The following is a 19,358-nucleotide window of genomic DNA, read 5'->3' as shown; positions in this document are numbered from 1 at the left end:
ATCATTAGAGTCTTATTGAGCTGATGAATTAGTAGCTTTGACAGCAAAAAGACCACAATGACCTTAAGGAGTTAAACTGCTGTTTACATTCTAAACCACATTTTTGCACAACAACTTTAAGTTTCACCAACAAGAAAGTTGTCCAACTGGTTAAATACCAGCAACCTTGGTTCTCAAATTTTGTTTTTCCTTAGCCAGCCAGAGCTCTAAATCTGTGAGACAAGTTCAACCTTGGAGCCTTTTTACTCCAATCCGTTGTGATCTTGATCTAATTTCTTTGGCAAAGTTGTGCACGAGTTCAAGGTCAGAAACTTGTTAAAGGGTTCAATTGCTGCATGATTCAAATTTTTGGAGAAGAGTTGCAAAGCAAGTAACTGCTCTGTCCTCTTCGCGCCCCGAACCAGAGCACCCTGTGCGATGTCGCCACATGGCACGCCACCACCAGCAGCTCGCCGGCAACCAACCCGCAGCCGTGATGCGACGGGACAACGCTAGCACTGCCCAATCATGCCAGCAGGCCATCCCTCCTCTCGGTTCCAAATCCCCGTCGCCCAATCCCGCTCCAGCTCTCCCCTCGCCGCGAACGCCACACCGCCGAAGCTCACCGGCGTATGCCTTCGCCCAATAACCAGCGTGACGCGACCACACGCGCGCGCAGACCTAGCAAATCCATGTGCCCAGCAAACTCGCTTTGCCCCAGCCCCCAAATCCTTGCTGCCCAACCAGGGCAAGATTGCGTCCGAGCTCGCCAATTGAGGCGCCGACCAATCGCTGCCGCGACAGAGCACTTCCTTCTCCCTCGATTTTATCCTCTCGCCCACTCGAGCTCGTTTCCTTCCTCTAAACACTTCCGCGCATCTATAAAAAGGTACCAAAGCCTCTTACCAGAGTTCCCTTCACCACCACCGCCATTGCCGCACTACCTACTCTGTTTTTCTCCACCTCACTCACCGCCGCACTTGGAGCTGCCACTCCGGCAAGCCCCGCGCAACGACTCCTTCACCGTCAGCTTCGCCTTGGTCACCTAGAGCTCGCCGACCTTCTCAAGGAGCCTCTGAGGCCCCTGTCTCATCGGATCGCCGCCGCCAGTTTCCGCGATGCTGACCCGAGCTGCCGTTGTTCCTCGTTCCGCCTCAGCTTGTTTCTTCCCGACCTCGAGATCTCGTCAGTAGGAATGGAGGTGAGCTGTCGACCCCCTTTCCAACTCTTCCTGACCCTGAATCGTCTGCGAAGGCGACCGAACCTTGTTCGCCTCGCCCGAGTGCTGTCCGCCTCTCCCGAGTGCTGTCTGCCTCGCCCGAGGGCTCGGTTGTCTCTTTTCTTTTGACTGAGGGTATCTGTGTTAAATTTTGAGGACTTCTCTGTGTCAAATCTGAGGATCCTGGTACAGTTATTCCTTAAGTCTAAGGGTCAGATCGTAAGTTTTCCCTGATCCGACTCTTTTAAATCGAATTAAATCGACAGAAACTTGGAAATTACATCTTAAATCGAGGAAAAATTAAAAAAATGTGAAATCACTTTGGTTGGAATCCTCGTTCTGAGTAGAATCCATTACAGTAGGCTTCGCACCTTTTCCTGTAGTTTTGCTATAGTTTTGGGTTTAAATCCTTGCAAATACTGTTGAAATCACCGTCTAAGTGTCTTATCCTTGCATTGCATCTCGTGTAGAAGTGAGCGTTGCCGACGGCACCTACGAGCTGCATCAAGTGCTTGACGAGGACCCTGCTGCAGAGCTACTCCAAGCCGGAGCAGAGCCCGTTGCTGAACCTGCCAAAGGCCCTCAAGCTAACTTAGCGTGTGAAGGCAAGCCCCAGAGCATAACCCGATTTTTCTAAACTTGTGCATGCTTTCTGTTGTTAATGTTTGTGCATTTATGTTTACAGGAGTTGTTTGGAAACTCTAGTTGCATGATCCTAGGTTCCTTTGTTCTGAATACTAGTATGACAGGATCTCCAGTAGCTGCTTTGCTAAATAGGACTCGGTAAAAGTCGAGTGATTTCCTGTCACTCGCGAGTTATAAGAGTTGCTTGTTTTCTTTTTGCAACAACTATAAGGACGATGGATGGGGCAGGGCCTTGTGTATTGTTTTGGTGGTCGGTGGATTGCCCCGTCTGTCTAAATGAATTTGACTAAGGTTGAGATGTGCTAGTGTTCGTGATCAAGTGTTTGAGTAGTACTAATCTCATACCTAGTGTGGAATGGGGAAGCCTAGTACCTGATTGAACCGGCAAGTGGCTTATACCCCTGCTATGCTTGGAACGTAGTTCCCATGGTTCATCATGTGGGTGCAAGTGCGATCACAGTACAGTAGAGACCGGGATTGTGGAGCATTGCATGCTAAAGGCAGTTGGACATAACACGCGCCTAGGAATTGATGGGGACGGTGGACAAGTGAAGCTATCCTTTGTGGTGAGCGGATGTCGTGGGATTATTTCCAATATGCATGGTTAAAACTCGGATCGATTCGTCTGCCTCTCACAGCTTGAGACTACTTGATCACTATGCTACACTGAGTATGAAGAGGACATGCTGATGATGTTAATGCTGATGTTTTCTATTAATTGTTTGTATAACCATGCTTGTTCAGTATGAGTTGCAAATGTAGAATGGTTAATGAACTAGAACTCATGGCTAAAATGTTGAAAGTAAGGATCCACCACTAGTCGCTTTTGGCAAAACAACCCCTCTGGCCAAACAGCCTGCATGTCTAGGTGTTGGTGGATTAGTACCACCGACGGGTAAGTCTTGTTGAGCGTAGTCGCTCAGCCTTGTTGTGGCTTACCTTTTCAGGTTTTCTTGTGGAAGAAGGTACCGCTTAGCCCTCCCAGCTCCCTTCGGGATGGACGGTCGAGTGGGCTCCCTCCTCGAACGGTGAGGATGGAGGTTACTGATGTCGTGATCGGCTTCATCACGGTGTCGGGCGTCGACGTTTAGTTACCGTTGTTTATTTCCGCTGCTGAACACTTTGCAAACTTGTGTTGAATTTCGAACTCTTTTGTTGTAATAAAATTATGCACTTGTTAAAAGAATGGATTGTTGTAATCTCTGCAACCGCTCACTCTCGGGTGAGTTCACTTTCGCGATCCTGCAGCGTGGTTTCATCGGAAAGAATCTGACAAATGACCAAATTGGCTTGATTAAGGTGCACGATCGCGTGTCAGGTGACTTAAGTGTGCTTTAGCCGAATTAATTTGGACGGTTCTGCCACACGAGCACTCTACTCCACAAGTATGTGCCAAAGTACCTGCAACGTACAAGTACGCCACCTGCTCCTCAGTAACAAACAAGGTACCCGCCAAGGTACGAGGTATAGAGAGAGTCTAGAATGCTCTCTCCTGTCAAGGCACTCCTTAGTACCAACCATGGCTCGCTCCCGCCAAAACACATCAAGGAGTCACACTCACGCAAAACACACGCGAGAGAGTTCAAGGAATCCCATTACCAAAACTATGGCATATGCCCAACCATAACTCAAAAGCATATATATGGATATATGTGTGGTGCACTAGCTAGAGGTCTGTAACTACTCCACAAAAATAGATAACAAGGAAAATAAGATAAACAATTATCAAGGTATGGCTAAAAACATTGGCTATGGAATCCATCATCATCAAGCATCATAAATAAAGCACTAGCAACTAAGCATGCATAGGATCTATATGATTGGGAGTGACATGACACCTTGTCTGTAGTCGTTTGGATCTTCCTCGGCGTAGTCGGGATCTTGAGGGTCTTCCGGGTCATAGCTCGGGTCTAAATAGAACGAGATACGGCGTAAAGTAAATTAAACGGTAGTACATCTAGGCACAAACTCCAAGAAAACCAAATCTATAAGATTCAAATAACACCAAGCTAGCTACAAATAGCACGGGCTCGGAATTTACGAATTTAATGCAACTGGTTTCATATTTTCCGAAGTTAAAATGAATTAGCTATGAATTTTAAAATATTAACGGATTTATTTAATTATTTAAATGATTTCAGGAAATATTTTATTAAAGGTGACACATGTCAGCTCCTAGTTGTACCACGTGGCAGCACGGGATTGCGCCACATGTCTACTGACGTCAGCGTTGACCCGGTCAACGATCAACTAGGCCCCACCGGTCAGCCGATGGGCCCCACAGGTCAGTTAGTGGGTCCCACTAGTGGGAAACCATGTGCCACTTTTTCCTACATGGCCTTGCCACGTGGTGCGTACGCGGCAACCTCGCAGCACACGATGGTGGTGCGGTGTCGCGTGGTGTAGGCGATGGTGATCGCGCCCACAACATCGCGGCGCGACACGTGTTAGCGCGCGGTGGCTAGCGAGGGCGAGCTCGGCGTGGCGCGCGTGCGTGGGCGCGTGGCAGCCAGGCCAGCACTTGGCCCCAGCCTGGCGCCCGTAGGCGCGTGGCGCGGCGCGGCGCGAAGCTCGCACGGGCACACGGTCACGGGGTCGCTCCTGACCGCGGCGGCGCACGGGGCCCCGGTATCCCGACCCGCGGCAGTCGGCGGCAAGGCGAGCAGGGGCGTGCACCTGCAAGCGGCTCGAAGGCTGGGAAGAAAGGCAAGGTAGCAAGAGAAAGGATAGGGGGCGACGAAGCTCACAGTGGGGAGAGGAAGAAGAGGCGGATGGTGGCAGGTGGCTTCCCCACGGGCTCAGCTCCCTCCGATGCGGGCTTCCTCCTCCTTCTCTTCCCTTCTCTTCTCTTCTTCCCTCCCCCTCCTTCTTCTTCCCTTCTCTCTTCCGTTCTCCTCATCCTTCCTTCTCCCTCTTCTCCCTTATCGAGTGGCTACAGCGGGGACAACCTCGGGTGGCTTGAGATGGTAAGGAGGGGCACGTCGAGGGGTCCTATTTATAGCAGTGAGGAGCGGCTAAGATTTAGAGGGCGCGGTGCTGGCGCTAGGGTTTCGAGGGCGGGGCGCCAGCGGTTGAACGGCCGGGATGTGGTGGCGGTGCGGCGCGGGTGCCGAGGCGTGCATCTGAAGCCACCAGCACAAAAGCAGAAGAGCGGGGTAGGTCACGGGCACGCACTCCTGCGCAGGAGTGCGTGCTAGCGCGGACGGTGCGGCACGGCTGTCCCATCTGGCACGCACGCCCGGCGCGCGTGCGTGTACGGCCGGAGGAAGAAGATGAACGAGAGCGGCTGACGAGCAGGCCCGACGCGTCGGCGAGAGAGAAGAGGGTGAGGGGTGTGGTGCAGTTAGGGGGGTGGGCCGGCTGGTTGGGTCGGAGCGGCCTGTTGGGCTGCGCGTGGCAGAGGGTGGCTGACGGGCCAGGTCGACTGGCTGGGCCGAACCGAAGGCGGGTAAGGGGGAAGCGTTAGCGGGTGAGGACTGTGGGCTGAGCCGGCCTGGTAGTTAGATAGGTTAGATAGGTTTTATTCTTTTATTTAGATATAGGTTTAGATTTATATTTAGTTTGAATTTTGAATTAGATTCAAAATTCAAACACACACAAACATGAAATGAAATAGAATCCAAAACGATCCGAATCACATCAGCACAAGTTTTGAAATGGAATTTGGATAAGAAGAGAATTTATCTTCCATTTTTAAACAAGCACACAATTCAAACAAAAAGTTTTAAATTTTTGAAAATTACACTCAAATTACTATTACAATTTTTGAAATATTACAGCTGGGGGCCCGTGAAGGAGATGAGAAGCTCCGACGCCGTCGGACTCGCTCATGGCGAAGGAGATCCACGCATGGGCGGGCCACGGCGGGGGCCGGCCAGTGGAGGACCTCAGGGAGCATGGGAGGTGGAGCCCCAAGCATCTATTTGGTGCAATACGCATTCATGCTATCAAATCGCTACTACCACAAAAACGGTTTCCAGAGGCAGTTGAAACAGCATTTGTATGGGCAGGCGCGCTACCCGCTCATGGCTTTCGCAGCTAGAAATAGATGTTTGGAGGAGTAAGTTAACAGTCCGCCCTTGTAAATAATTTCTAGGGATGGGTGAGGGGATGACCCGCCCCTAGAAACCCCATTTGCAGGGGCGGGCGATAGGGTGAGCCGCGCCGACTGCTCCTACTGCGGTGGCTACGCGGCCGTGCAGACAAGCACCATGGTGACGGTGGCCAGCGCCAAGAGTAGCATGGGCGCGCCCATTCTTTCTAGGTCACGCCACGAAGGTGGCGCGCGCCAAACGGGCGGGAGCGGGACACGCTACTATGGGCCTCAATGGACGCGCGTGCTGCTGATGCACGTCGAGGCATTGTGTCGTGGTGTGGTAGGGAGAGCAATGAGCGGAGGAAGATGGGCTGGGATGAGACGAGTTTTCTTTGGCTTTATGCATGGTTGAGTTGTCACTGCCATGCACGCTGCTGGGGCCTGCGAAGGAGCCGAGAAGCTCCGGCGCCGTAAGACTCGGGGATAGCGAAGGAGCTCCACGCATGAGCGGGCCACGGTGGAGGCCAGCCGGTGGAGGACCTCCGGGAGCATAGGAGGTGGAGCCCCAAGCATCCGTTGGGTGCAATACGCGTTCATACTGTCAAATCAGTACTACCACAAAAACGGTTTCCACGGGCGGTTGAAACAGCATTTGCAGGGGTGGGCGCGCTACCTGCTCATGGCTTTCGTAGCTAGAAATAACTGTTTGTAGGAGTGGGTTAACAGTCCGCCCTTGTAAACAATTTCTAGGGATGGGTAAGGGTGTGACCCGCCCCTAGAAACCCCATTTGCAGGGGCGGGTCACCCCATCACCCGCCCTAGTAATTGATTAAAAAAGTAAAAAACATTAAAAAAAGGAAAAAAGGGAAAAAATAAAAGAAAATGGGAAAAAGTTCGAGCGCTCGCCACTGGGGCCGGAGCCACCCCTGTCAACCGACCTCGCCTGGGCCGTGCCGGCTGGCCCCGCTGTGGAGCTGGAGCCGCCCGCGCTGCCAGGTTCGCTACCAGGGTTGAGCCGGCCGGCCACACGCGCCGCTAGGGGCCGGCGGCTCACTCCCACGGGGTCACGCCGGCTGCCTCCACCTCCGCTGCTAGGGTCGAGGCCGAGGTGGCCACGCTGGGAGAGAGATGAGAGGTGGAAGAGAAGAGAGAGAGAGAGGTAGGAGATAAGGTTGAGTGGTTGATAGGGAAGGGTTGGAGGAGAGTTCGGCCAATAGGCTCGGTTTCGGAGTTGTGGATCGATGATATAACATATTTTTGGACTAATAAACAATCTCGAATGAAAACGTTGTCAGCTACAAAGTTTAAAATCTCATCGAGCTCTTCAATTTTGATATAAAGTTTGTATTCATCCGAGATCGTATGCAAAAGTTTGTATTAAAAAAATATAACCTTTAAACTTAATCTTTCCCACCTTAGCATCAAATAAAAACTTGTATGTTTGTGACCAATAAATGATCTCAAATGAAAAACTTGTCAACTGTAAAGGTTTAGATCTCGTTGAGCTCTACCACTTTGATATAGAGCTTTTTTACATCGGAGGTCATTTGAAAAAATTTAAAATTCGAGATTTCAAAATTAGAGAGCTTAAAATGACTTTGTGAACTACTAGATGATTTCAAATGAAAAGGTTGTCAACTATAAAATTTTAGATCCGATATAAATCTACAACTTTGATACAAAGTTTGTAATCATCCAAGGTCGTATGAAAAATTTGTATTCAAAAATACATCCTATAAACTTAATCCTTCCAATCCATAACATCAAAATGAAAAACTCGTATGTTTGTGACCACATATACATATACTCACATACTCATGCATATACTCATATGTATTTAGATCTCATTGAGAGTTACACTTTTATATAGAGCTTCTTCTCGATATCCAAAGTCATTTGAAAATTTTAAAAAATGTATATTTCAAAACTAGAGAATTTATAATAACATTTTGAAGTATTGAATAATTTTAAATTAAAAACTTATCAACGTCAAAGTTTTAGGTCTCGTCAAACTCTACAAGATTGATGTAGAGAGCTTATCTATAGCCGAAGTCATTTGAAAATTCAAAATTTTAGATTTCAACACTAGAGAAGTTATAATAATATTTTGAAGTACTAAACAATTTCAAATGAAAACTTTTCAACTACAAAGTTTTAGATCTCGTCGAGCTATACAATTTTGATATAAAATTTGTCTTCATCCGAGATCATATAAAAAAGTTACGGATTTATTTTGACATGACCATTTCTAGGTGCGGGTCATGCCATCACCCACCCCTGAAAAAGAGTTTTTAGGGGTGGGTCATGGGGCGACTTGCCCCTGGAAAAGGATTTGCAGGGGTGAACCATGGGGCGACCCCAGGGGCGGCTGAAAAGAGCATTTCCGTGAATGGGTGACGGCCCCTGGAAATAGGCCCCCATTTGTAGGGGTGGGTCGCCCCGTGGTCCACCCCTACAAATGCTTCTCCAGGGACTGGGCAAATGATATAGTAGCACCTCTCCTTTTGTATGAGCGGGTGCAATTTCGCCCGCTCCTAGAAAAAATGGAACGCCCCTACAAATCGTTTTTGTAGTAGTGCGCAAGAGTCAAGATTCCAATAAAATTGAGAGCACATAGGGTAAGAGGAGGTCATGGACGATCGATTCTGCTAGTCCTTGGTGCAAGTTATTGACTGGTGGTGAATTATTTAGCCAGCGGCGCTGCTGAGCAAGCCGAGAGAACGCGAGGATGATGGGTCGACGGCGTTTTGTGCCTGCGTGGTGAGTAATAAGAGAGAAAAATGGGGGAGAGAAGAGAAAGGAGATTGAGAGGGGCACCGACAGGTGGGCCCCTGATTTAGAAGGGGTAAAATGGTTTTTTTCCAAGCACACTTAATACCTCATGGATGGAACTATAGATGGAATGGCACCTGAGGGGATAAATCTAAATTTTAATGGCACTGAAGAAATTTTGAGAAAATCAATAGCAATGAGGGAACGGGTAAATTTCTGTGACACTGATGGAATTGACTCATGAGAAAGACTGTAGACCAATTTCTAGAGCTCAAATGGCTAAAATGGGCTGAACTGAATCTGGTCTATTTCATTATGCTTTTTACATGTTGGCTGTCAGTGTTTTAGACCGGCAACCCACCTAGGGGGTACCCTAGGTGGTCTTTTATGCGGTAAGGGCCGTCGAGAATCAAGGAGTCAATGGTGACGCAAGGAACACGATTTAGACAGGTTTGGGGCGCTAGATCGCGTAATACCCTATGTCCTGTGAGTTGGTTGTATTGAACTTGGATGAGTTGAAGGAGTTGTCTTTGAGGGGGTCCCTGCCTACCCTTATATACTCGGGAGGGCAGGGTTACAAGTTTGAATCCTAGTCGGGTACGATTACAGAGAACTACTCGGTGTAGACCGAGTAGTTTCTATATGCACACCTAACTAGTCCGAGTGGGATACGCTTCTTATCGCGTAGCCCCCTAGTCTTGATTGTGTCCGAGTACGCCCCTTAGTGGGCCGCACAAGGTCTACTCGTGGGCCTGGGATGTATGCCCGACAAGCCCCCGAGTACTTTGTAGTTGAGCATCACAGTTCCGAGTACTTTGAGACCACCATCCGAGTAGTTTCTCAGTAGTGGTGTAGTGTCTAAGTACTCGAGTACTGTCGCGCGGCTGGAAGGTACTCTTCTTTTCCTTCGAGTTGCTTCTGTTCTGAGAAATTATATGGTAGTGCGATGACAATCGCACCCCATATGGAGTAGCCCCCAAGCCTTAGTTTGAGTCGAAGAGTCAGGCTTAGGGTCAAATCCGCTTTCTGGCTTTTTCTCTCTAGTAGTCTGGAAAAGAAAACTTTGTCCAGCGGGTACGGTATCCGCAGCCTCCGAGTACTTAGGCGATTTTTTGTTGTCGATGAAGTGGTCAAACCCTTTGATTTGAGTAGCCATTGGATATTATGGCAATAAATCTGGTTTTTATTTGACCGTTGCGTAACAGACGCTTGGAATCCGGAGGTGATGGAGATATAACAGGAGAGCCCCCTTATGGTTAGGGTTACGTTTCTTTTTAGCAGATTTGTTTTGTCCCTTCTCCCCTTTTTTTCCTGTTCCTCGTCGCGTAGTCGCAATTTTCCAGTGCCGCCACCACCACTGCTGCTTTGCTTTTTGAGAGAGATCAGAGGTTGACTCCTCTCTTCTTTGCTGCCTCCGAGATCGTCTGATGCGCACCAAGAAGATGGGGAAGAAACCCGAGAAAACTCAAGGCCAGGCTGCGGCGGCGGGTAAGTTGAGATCTAAATCCAAGAAGGGGAAGGAGCTAGTGCTGCCGGCGCCGAAGGTTGCTCCGACGAACCAGACTGCGCCGCCACCGCCTGGGATCACATGGCAGAATTCTGTGATGAGGGAGGCGGTTGTTCAGGCGCTGGTTGATGCCAAGATTCTCCAGCCAAAGTAGGTACTCGAGTGGAGGCCTGCTTTTAGTAATCCGTGACAGTTCGAGGAGCATCCGAATGAGACTGTTATGCTTGCACACTTTGTCAAGAGAGGACTGGCGGTGTCTACTTCCGACTTCTTCAGAGGTATTCTCGAGTACTATAAACTCCAGTTGGTGCACTTGAACCCCAATGGTGTACTCCATATCTCTATCTTTGTACATTTGTGTGAAGTATACCTGGGTGTCCCTTCTAGTCTTGAGTTGTTTAGGAAGCTGTTTCGCTGTAAGCCATAGCCTAGCACGATTAGGACGGAGGTTTTTGGAGGTGCCAGGTTCCAGCTTAGGAACTCGGGCGCTTATCTTGACTACAATCTGACTGACTCGCATGGTGACTGGAAAAGGAGGTGGTTTTATATTGGGAATCATAACCCTCGTTTGCTAGTGGTTACTGGTCATGCCCCGAAGCATGCGGAGAATTGGGTGAGCGAGTCTGAAGATACTCCTGAGATTGATAACTTGTTGAGTCATATTGCCGAGTTGAAGTCGCTGGGATTGACTGGTATTAATGTAGCTGCCAGTTTTCTTAAGAGGAGAGTTCAACCTTTGCAGCAGTGGGCTCATTCGGGTTCGGAGTATTCGGGATTTAATGATCCGTCATGTATGTCTTCTGATGATATATCTGATGATGACGTGGAGGCACTGCTAGCAAAGTTCTTCAGGAATTATCAGGGAGTACCGGTTACTCCTGGAGCCCTTCGCCAATTTGATGCTTGGTATGGGCCACAAGAGGTATGTTCTTTTGCTTGACTTGTATTTTTCGAGATGTTGGGACATTTTTGAGTAACAACTCGTTTGCAGTCTTGGGTTCTCTTCGGCTATCTAGCGCATTCTGAGGAGGAGTTAGTTGTTGTAGAATCAGAAGATGAGCCTTCTCCTCCTGCGAAAAAACATCGAGTAGTTCGGAAGAGGCCTGCTGTGAATCTGCTTCAACCTCGAGTTTGACTTCTTAGAGGTCACAGAGGACCAAGGTATGTAGTCGTGCATTCATTGGTAACTTTTGGTAGAGTTATCCTGTAATCCTATGATGATTTTAGTTGCTTGAGAAGGTTGTCAACGCGACCCTTGGTGGTGATGAGGCTACTTCTGATGAGGTAGTCGCGACCGCCAAGGATGATGTTGGTGTTACGTCTGTTGAAGAATTGCCGGTGGGGGTGCCGCTAGCAGATTCTGGAGCAGCCCCCGAGCTAGCAGTCTCGACCCCATCGGCTACCGAGTTGCCGGTCCCTGACCAGGCAGTTTTAGGTTTGCCTGCTGGGGTGGGGGATGTTGCGAAGGCGGAATCGCCAGTGATTGCCGCTGGCTCTTTGTTGTCCAATGTTATCGCTAGTGGTGAAAATTTTCTGACTATTTTTGTTAGTCTAAAATTGTTGTAGTCTTAACCTTGTCTTTGCAGGACTTGGCGAAAATATCGCACCTTCAACTGATCCTGTGGTGCCGAGTACTCGACCACCTGTTGCCGAGAAGAAACGCGTGCGATTGCCACCACAGTCATCTCGGTAAGTTTTTGAATCTTTCTTTGTAACGTATCCTCAAATTTTCTGAAAGGCGTGTGATGACTTTGTATTTTGATGCAGGGATGCGGAGGACACTATCCCTGTGGAGGTAGGAGTGGAGTCTTGTCCTTCGACTACTCTTTCTGCTCCCTTGGTTGATTTGTCCATTGATGATGTATCCGAGGTTGACACTAGTCGTCTTGGTGCCACCATGTCCATGCTTCAAGAAGTAATCCGCTCGGTGGAGGATCCTGCGGTTCCTTCGGGTTCTGGTGGTGTACCCTCCTCGACGTCTACTGGTGGTGTTCTGGCTTTAATTGATGTGGCTAAGGCCAATCAGGTAGGTGCACCAGGTATGTAGTCGGGATACTGGTGTTGTAGTCGTTGTATTGTGTTCTGAAATGACTAATGTGTGTCATTTCAGGTACAACCTTGGGTGCAGCTCCAGAGCCTCATGTTGTAAAGAGTGATGAAGGTCCAGTACTCGAGCTTCCGTCGGAGTTAGAGTTTTGGAGAGCTACCCAGAGCTTTCAGGTGTGTTATTTCTTTTGTCTGACTGTTTTTTGCTGGAAACTTGACAATTTGCTTTTATTTGCAAGATCTATATGACAGAGCTCAAAGGAATACTCGGGCCCTCCAGGAGTGAAATGACTCTGTGCAGTAGTTGGCACAATTGGAGCAAGAGTGCAGCCGTCTCACTGAATCCTTGAAGGTTCATGAGGATGCTGTGAAGTCCTTCGCCGTTGAGCGGAGGGATCACGAGGTTTTACAAGAGAAGTTGGAGAGCCGCTATAAGTCATTGAACAAGAAGTATCAAGGTGAGTACTTGCTATTCTTTGAGTATGTCCAACTGTACTCGGGGTTTTTGAACTTGTTGGTTTTTTTTGCAGATCTCAAGAGGAAAGAGGCTGTTGCGAGTAGCCAGCTCCTTGATTGGAGGAACACGCATGACCGAGTAGCTGACGAGGCTAATCGTCTTCGGGCATCACTAGCTGAAGCTCAGGCTGCATGCGAGCATCAGAGAGATAGGAAGAATTAGAACGGAGTTATGCTTGCTATGGCCATGGTAGTCTGTAGGGATCATGGCCGAACCATAGGAAGGCTTTGAGGTGAGCTCCAAGAGTTGACTGATGCCGCTCAAGGTTTTGTTAATACCATTGCTCCTCTTGAGGATGACGCAGAGCCCCGTTCACTAGTCGAGCGGTTAAAGACTGCTCCGGGTAAGGTTGCTGGCCTCTACAAGGCTGTTTGTTAACAAGTCCTTGCGGTGGTCCGCGGGCAAATTTGATGGCGGCTGGCGACGATGTTGCTCGGAACTGCAGGAAGGAAGCTTTTGCGCAATACTTAGGAGGCTGAGCCAATTGCTTCGAAAATGTCTGAGTTTGTATCTTTGGAGGAGCCTTAGGCTTGTGTAGCCTTGTAATCTGCCGAGTACTCGAGACAATGTTTTGAATTTTGTTTGAAATGAATGCTTGTCCATCCTTTGTCATTGGGAGCAATTCTGAGTGCTTATCGAGTAGTCGCGCGGTTGTCGAGTACTCTGTTCTTTTACTCTTGGAGGGGGGAGGGTTGCACGGGTGTACTGTACTCTTTTATCTTTTGTGGCGTGAATGCTTTCACATGAACGGAGTCAGAGAGCATCTTGACTCATTAGTGCTTTTGTTGTCATGAGCGAATAGTAACTCCCGAGTGGTTGGTAGTTGTGGCGCTCGGCTATAAATAGACTGCCATGGAGGTCAACCGGGATCAGGCTTGAGTAGCGATGGATTGCCTTCGGTTGCTGTTATTTGATTGTAGAGAGCCTTCAAAGAGTACTCCGGTGCTAGAAGATTCCTCGTAGATTAGAGCCACCTTCCCTCCACAGACTCTAGCGCTCGTAGGGATATCCGCGATGCTAGAAGAATCCTCGTAGGAGGGTTCGTCGTGTGCCTCATCTTGTAGCTCGTGATCCAGCTAACTCCATGCTGAAACTCGTGAGTGATGGGTGATGAGTGCCGCGGTCTTTATCCGGCTCTCTTAGAGGTGGAGGTGTGGCATGCAGTGTGGGACGGCTTGCCAAGGCTAGCAAGAGAGCAGCCTTGTTTTTTCTCCGTTATGCAGCACTCAGGATTCATCGTTGCCGCGGTCGAGGTAGCGGCAGTGCAGGAGTTCCTGGTGTTCTTTGGGAGGAGGACCTAGATATGGCTACATTTTGCGCAGCTTTCTTATGTGTGGGCCCTTCCCTTTGTAGTAGTCGGCAGGCCTGTGTGGCCTTGTGATATTGTAAAAGCCTGAGGCTTAAATGTAGACCGCCAGTAGGCAATTGCTTGTAGTCTTTGTTGTGCTGTTATGATGTATTTTGAGTACCCTTGCTCTATTATGAGTATGTAACTTCAAAATTGAATCAGTCTCGAGTAGAAAATTGCTTTGCCCTTTGAAGTTTTGGAACTTGTACTGAGGTTGGGGTGCCTGCTGACCTTTGGTAAAGTCTTGTGTGAAGAGTAGAGCACCTGTACTCGGTAGTCAGGGTGTCGGCTCCGAGTAGTTGGAATGAGTTTATTTTTGAGATGCTTGAGGCGAAGGCTCGAGTACGTTTGTCTACTATGGATAGTAGCAACACAGATGTTCTATATTCCAGGAATTTGGTACTTGTTCTCCTGAAAGGTCTTGTAGTCTATAAGATCCGGGTTCTGTGACCTTGGATACGATGTAGGGACTTGCCCATGGTGAATTGAGTTTATGCAACCCTGACGTGTCCTGGATTCTTTTGAGGACCATGTCGCCTAAGTTGAAGGATCGCTCCTTAACATTGCGGTTGTGGTATCGTCTTAACCCATCGAGGTATCTGGCTAACTGAACTAATGATGCGCATCTCGTTTCTTATAGACTGTCTAGATCCGTGTATCTTATTTCTTCTGACATTCCTTCGTCGTATTGTTCGACTGGAGGAGACTGCCACATGACGTCCGAGGGTAAGATAGCTTCTAAGCCATATACCAGAAAATAGGGGGAGAGCCCGGTAGTCTTGCATGGTTAGGTTCGTAGTCCCCACAGAGCATTAGGTAGTTCTTGAGCCATTTGCTCCTTTTGTATTGCCAATATCATGTAGCCTTTTCTTGAGAGCTTCGAGTATCATGCCGTTAGCACGCTCGACTTGTCCGTTGGCTCGTGGGTGAGCAACTGAGACATAGCGGACATCAATTCCACTATTCTCGCAGTACTCCCAGAAGTCATGATTGTTGAAGTTGGATCCTAGGTCTGTGATGATTCTATTTGGAAAACCGTAATGGTGTACAATTTCATCCAAGAAGTTGAGGACTCGGTCTGCCTTGGGGCAAGTGACTGGTTTCACCTCGATCCATTTGGTGAATTTGTTGATGGCCACGAATACTTGGTTGAAACCTCCTGGCGCAGTTGGCAATGGTCCTATCATGTCTAGCCGCGAAAGGCCATGTTGGAGGGATTGTGACTAGTTTGTAGGCAGGGACGTGTTGCTGTTTAGTGAAGAATTGACAGCCTTGGCATTTTCGGACTAACTGTTTTGCATCTGCCAAAGCCATGGGCTAGTAGAAACCTGCTCGGAAAGCCTTGCCTACTATCGTTCGTGAAGATGCCTGGTTGCCACATATTCCTTTGTGAATTTCTTCTAGGATTTTTTTGGCTATCTTCTCGGGTGACACACTTCATGAGCACCCCTGATGATGCACTTTTCCTGTAGAGCTTGTCTTCGACTAGAACGTAATTTTTTCCTCATCACGAAACTTGCTCAGCTTGATTTTTATCAGATAGTAACTTATGGTCTTTGATGTAGTCGATGAAGGGTGTCCTCCAGTCGACTTCTATCATCATGATTTCCCGAGTACCTTTTGTAGTCCTAACCACTGGTGGTGTAACTTGTTCTGGTATGTACGGTTTATGGAGTTCGTGTACAAAAATTCTTGCTGGAACTTCTGCACAAGTCGAGCCCATTTTTGATAATACGTCAACGGCTACGTTGTTTTCACGAATGACATGATGAAATTCCAAGCCTGAAAACTTATTTTCCAGTTTGCGGACTTCTTTGCAGTAGGCATCCATGTTGTCCTTGTTTCGACCCCACTCGTCGTTGACTTGGTTTATAACGACTAGTGAGTCGCCGTATATGAGTAGTCTTTTGATTCCGAGGGAGATTGCAAGATGAAGGCCGTGGAGCAATGCTTCGTACTCAGCTTCGTTGTTTGAGACTTCCCAAAAGATTTGTAGTACGTATTTGAGTTGGTCTCCTTTTGGGGAAATGAGGAGCACGCCTGCACCGGCTCCTTCGAGTTGAAGGGAACCGTCAAAGTACATTACCCAGTGTTCTGGCCTTTCGACTGGTGTTGGTACTTGGTTTTCTGTCTATTCAGCCATGAAGTTGACCAAAGCCTGAGATTTGATATCTGTCCTTGGTTTGAAGTCCAAGGATAAAGCTCCGAGCTCTACTGCCCATTTGGAAATTCTACCCGTGGCATCTCTGTTGTGGAGGATTTCGTCGAGCGGGAAGTCAATGATGACTGTAATGTTGTGCTCTTGAAAATAGTGTCGCAGCTTCCGTGAGGTGAGCAGAATCGCGTAGAGCAGTTTTTGTATTGGCAGGTACCGAGTTTTGGAGTCTTAGAGTACTTCACTGATGAAGTATACGGGTCATTGGAATTTGTAAACATGGCCTGGCTCAGACCGTTCGACTACTACTGCGGTGCTGATGATGTGAGTAGTAGCCGCTATGTATAGGAGCAAGTCCTCGTTTGAAGATGGAGCAGTGAGGATTGGTGGTTTTGACAAAAAATCTTTGAGTTGCATCAATGCTTTGTCTGCCTATTCTATCCATTTCAACTTGTCCTGTCGTTTGAGAAGCTTGAAAAATGGTAGTACTCGTTCTCTAAGTCTCGAGATAAATCGATTAAGGGGTGCCATGCAACCCGTGAGTTTCTGCACATCCTTGATGCTAGCCGGTGCGTGCATGTTTGTGATGGCAGATATTTTCTCTGGGTTGGCCTCAATGCCGCGATGGCTAATGATGAACCCGGGTAGTTTGCCGGAAGGTACTCCAAAAACGCATTTGGTAGGGTTAAGCTTCCATCGGAAAGCTCGTAGGCTTGAGAAGGTTTCCTCCAAATCGATGATTAGATCCTCCTTATTTCTTGTTTTGATGACTACATCGTCTACGTAAGCTTCTACGTTATGATGCAATTGCTTTTAGAAGCACATCTGTATAGCTCGTTGGTAAGTTGCCCCTACATTTTTTTTAATCCGAATGACATTGTTTTGTAGAAAAAGGCCCCAAATGGAGTGATGAAGGTTGTCTTAGCTTGATCTTCTTCTCTAAGGCTTATCTGATGATAACCCAAGTAACAGTCGAGAAAGCATAGCAAATCGCACCCAGCAGTAGATTCGACTACTTGGTCGATCCTGGGTAGTCTAAAGGGGTCTTTTGGACAATGTTTGTTGAGGTCCGTGTAATTGACACACATTCTCCATTCGTTGTTTTTCTTGTAAACGAGTACAGGATTGGCTAGCCAGTCAGGGTGAAAGACTTCTTTGATGAACCCTGCTGCGAGTAGTTTGGCTAGCTCTTTTTTGATTGCTTCTCGTCTATCTTGGGCGAACCTGCGGAGGCGTTGTCGCTTTGGAGTAGCTTTGGAGTCAACGTTTAGAGAGTGCTCAATCAGTTCCTTGGGCACACCAGGCATGTCAGCTGGTTTCTAGGCAAAAGTATCATGGTTAGCCCGAAGAAAACTGATGAGCGCGGTTTCTTATTTAGGGTCTAGCCCTGTTCCAATCAGAGCTGTCTTAGAAGAGTCGCCGGTCTGGAGATCAACTGTTTTGAAGTTTTTTTCATTTGTTGGCTTGACCTTTGCTGACCCTGACTTGTTTTCTGGTATTTCGAGTTCTATTGCGTGAAGTTTCTTTGAAGCTGCGAACACTTGTTGCATAGGGCTGGGTGCTTGAGAGGTTGCGGCAATCTCCACGGCTTCGGTGTCACACTCGTAGGATCACCGTAAATCTCCTCGTAGCGTTAGTTCTCCCTTGGGCTTTGGCATTTTGAGTACTAGGTAAACGTAGTGTGGTATAGCCATAAACTTAGCCAGAGTTGGTCTCCCGAGTATGGCGTGGTAAGATGTCTTGAAGTCGGCGACTTCAAATCTGATGTACTCGGTTCGGTAGTGTTCCTTAGTTCCGAAAGTAACTGGCAGGATGACTTGTCCTAGTGGTATGGCTGCGTTTCCTGGTACGATTCCGTAGAAGGGTGAGTCTGTTGGACTGAGCATGTCCGTGACATCAAGACACATTTTCCTTAGTGTTTTGGCGAAAATGACGATGAGTCCGCTTCCGCCTTTGATGAGTACTTTTGTCAGTTTTGAGCCTGCAACAACAGGATCGAGTTCTAGGGGAAATCGACCTGGTTCTGAGAATTTTGTCCATTGGTCCCTTCTGCTGAAAGTTATGGGTACCTCGGACCATTGAAGCGGTGTTGGATCTGTTGGTTCGATGGCCATGATTTCCCTAAGTACTAGTTTACTGGACCGCTTGGATGCGGTGCCTGGGATTCCACCAAAAATGATGTTGACTGTTTTGGAGGCGGTCTGGAAGTTGCCTTCTCCTTCTTCGTCGTTGTGGACCTTGTTTTTGCCTTTATCTTTTTTCTTGTTGTACTCCTCAGGAGGTGGTGGTGCGGGCAAATCTTGCATTACTCGGCGCATGCTGTAGCAGTCTATTGCTGAGTGTTTGCTAGTCGGATGCCATGGGCACTATTTTTTGAGTAGTTCGGTGAAGCTTGGCCCATCATCGTTTTTGCGGGGTCCCTTCTTCCCTGAGTTAGTCATGGAAGCAATGGTGTTGTCAGGTTTTCATTTGCGATTTTGATTACTCGAAAAGTTGTTTCAAGTATCGTTGTGTCGGTTTCTATCCTGGTCATGGTTGTTATTGTCGCGCCCGCGGTTGCGATGAGAGCCGAACTGTTCTCGCTCTTGTCTTCTTCGTCCACCCATTGTTGCACCACGACTGTGAGATCTTTGACAGTGGTTGGTCGTCGTCTGCCGAAGTCTTGGTATGTTCGTCGATCATAGAGACCATTTTGGAAACACTCGATGATGTCTGTTTCTGAAATGTCGACTATAGTGGCCTTCTTTTCGAAGAATCGTCGTAAGTAGTCCCGTAGTGTTTCGCCTTCTTTCTATTTTATTTGACTTAAGTCGATCTTGTTGCCAGGTCTAGTCATGGAGCCGGCATAGTTGTTGGTGAAAGCTTTTGTCAAGTCTTCCTAAGAGTCAATTGATCTTGTCTTGAGTGACTCAAGCCATGTTAGAGGCGCGGGTTCCATGCATATGGGAAAATGGATGACTTTGGTGTCGTTATTGCCTCCGGCTGCCTGGACTGCCAACGAGTAACATCGGAGCCATTGAATTGGGTCTTGCTTGCCGTCATACTTAGTGATTCCTATTGGCTTGAATTTTTCAGGTAGTCTTGTCCTCATTACCCGAGTTGTGAAGGCAGGAAAGTGGTTGTAATTGTCGACT

General features: G+C 48.1%; 1 long non-coding RNA gene across 1 annotated transcript; it reads left to right on the top strand.

The window, feature by feature from the left end:
- The first annotated feature begins 12,184 nt into the window (after positions 1-12,184).
- On the top strand, positions 12,185-13,398 carry LOC117854045 (uncharacterized). The gene is made up of 3 exons (XR_011897951.1): positions 12,185-12,378; positions 12,444-12,662; positions 12,735-13,398. It is a non-coding gene; the product is annotated as an uncharacterized lncRNA (long non-coding RNA).
- The last annotated feature ends 5,960 nt before the right edge of the window (positions 13,399-19,358 follow it).

Source organism: Setaria viridis, chromosome 4 (assembly GCF_005286985.2).
Source record: "Setaria viridis chromosome 4, Setaria_viridis_v4.0, whole genome shotgun sequence".
NCBI classification, from domain to species: domain Eukaryota; kingdom Viridiplantae; phylum Streptophyta; class Magnoliopsida; order Poales; family Poaceae; genus Setaria; species Setaria viridis.
This window is presented reverse-complemented; position numbering and strand designations above follow the sequence as displayed.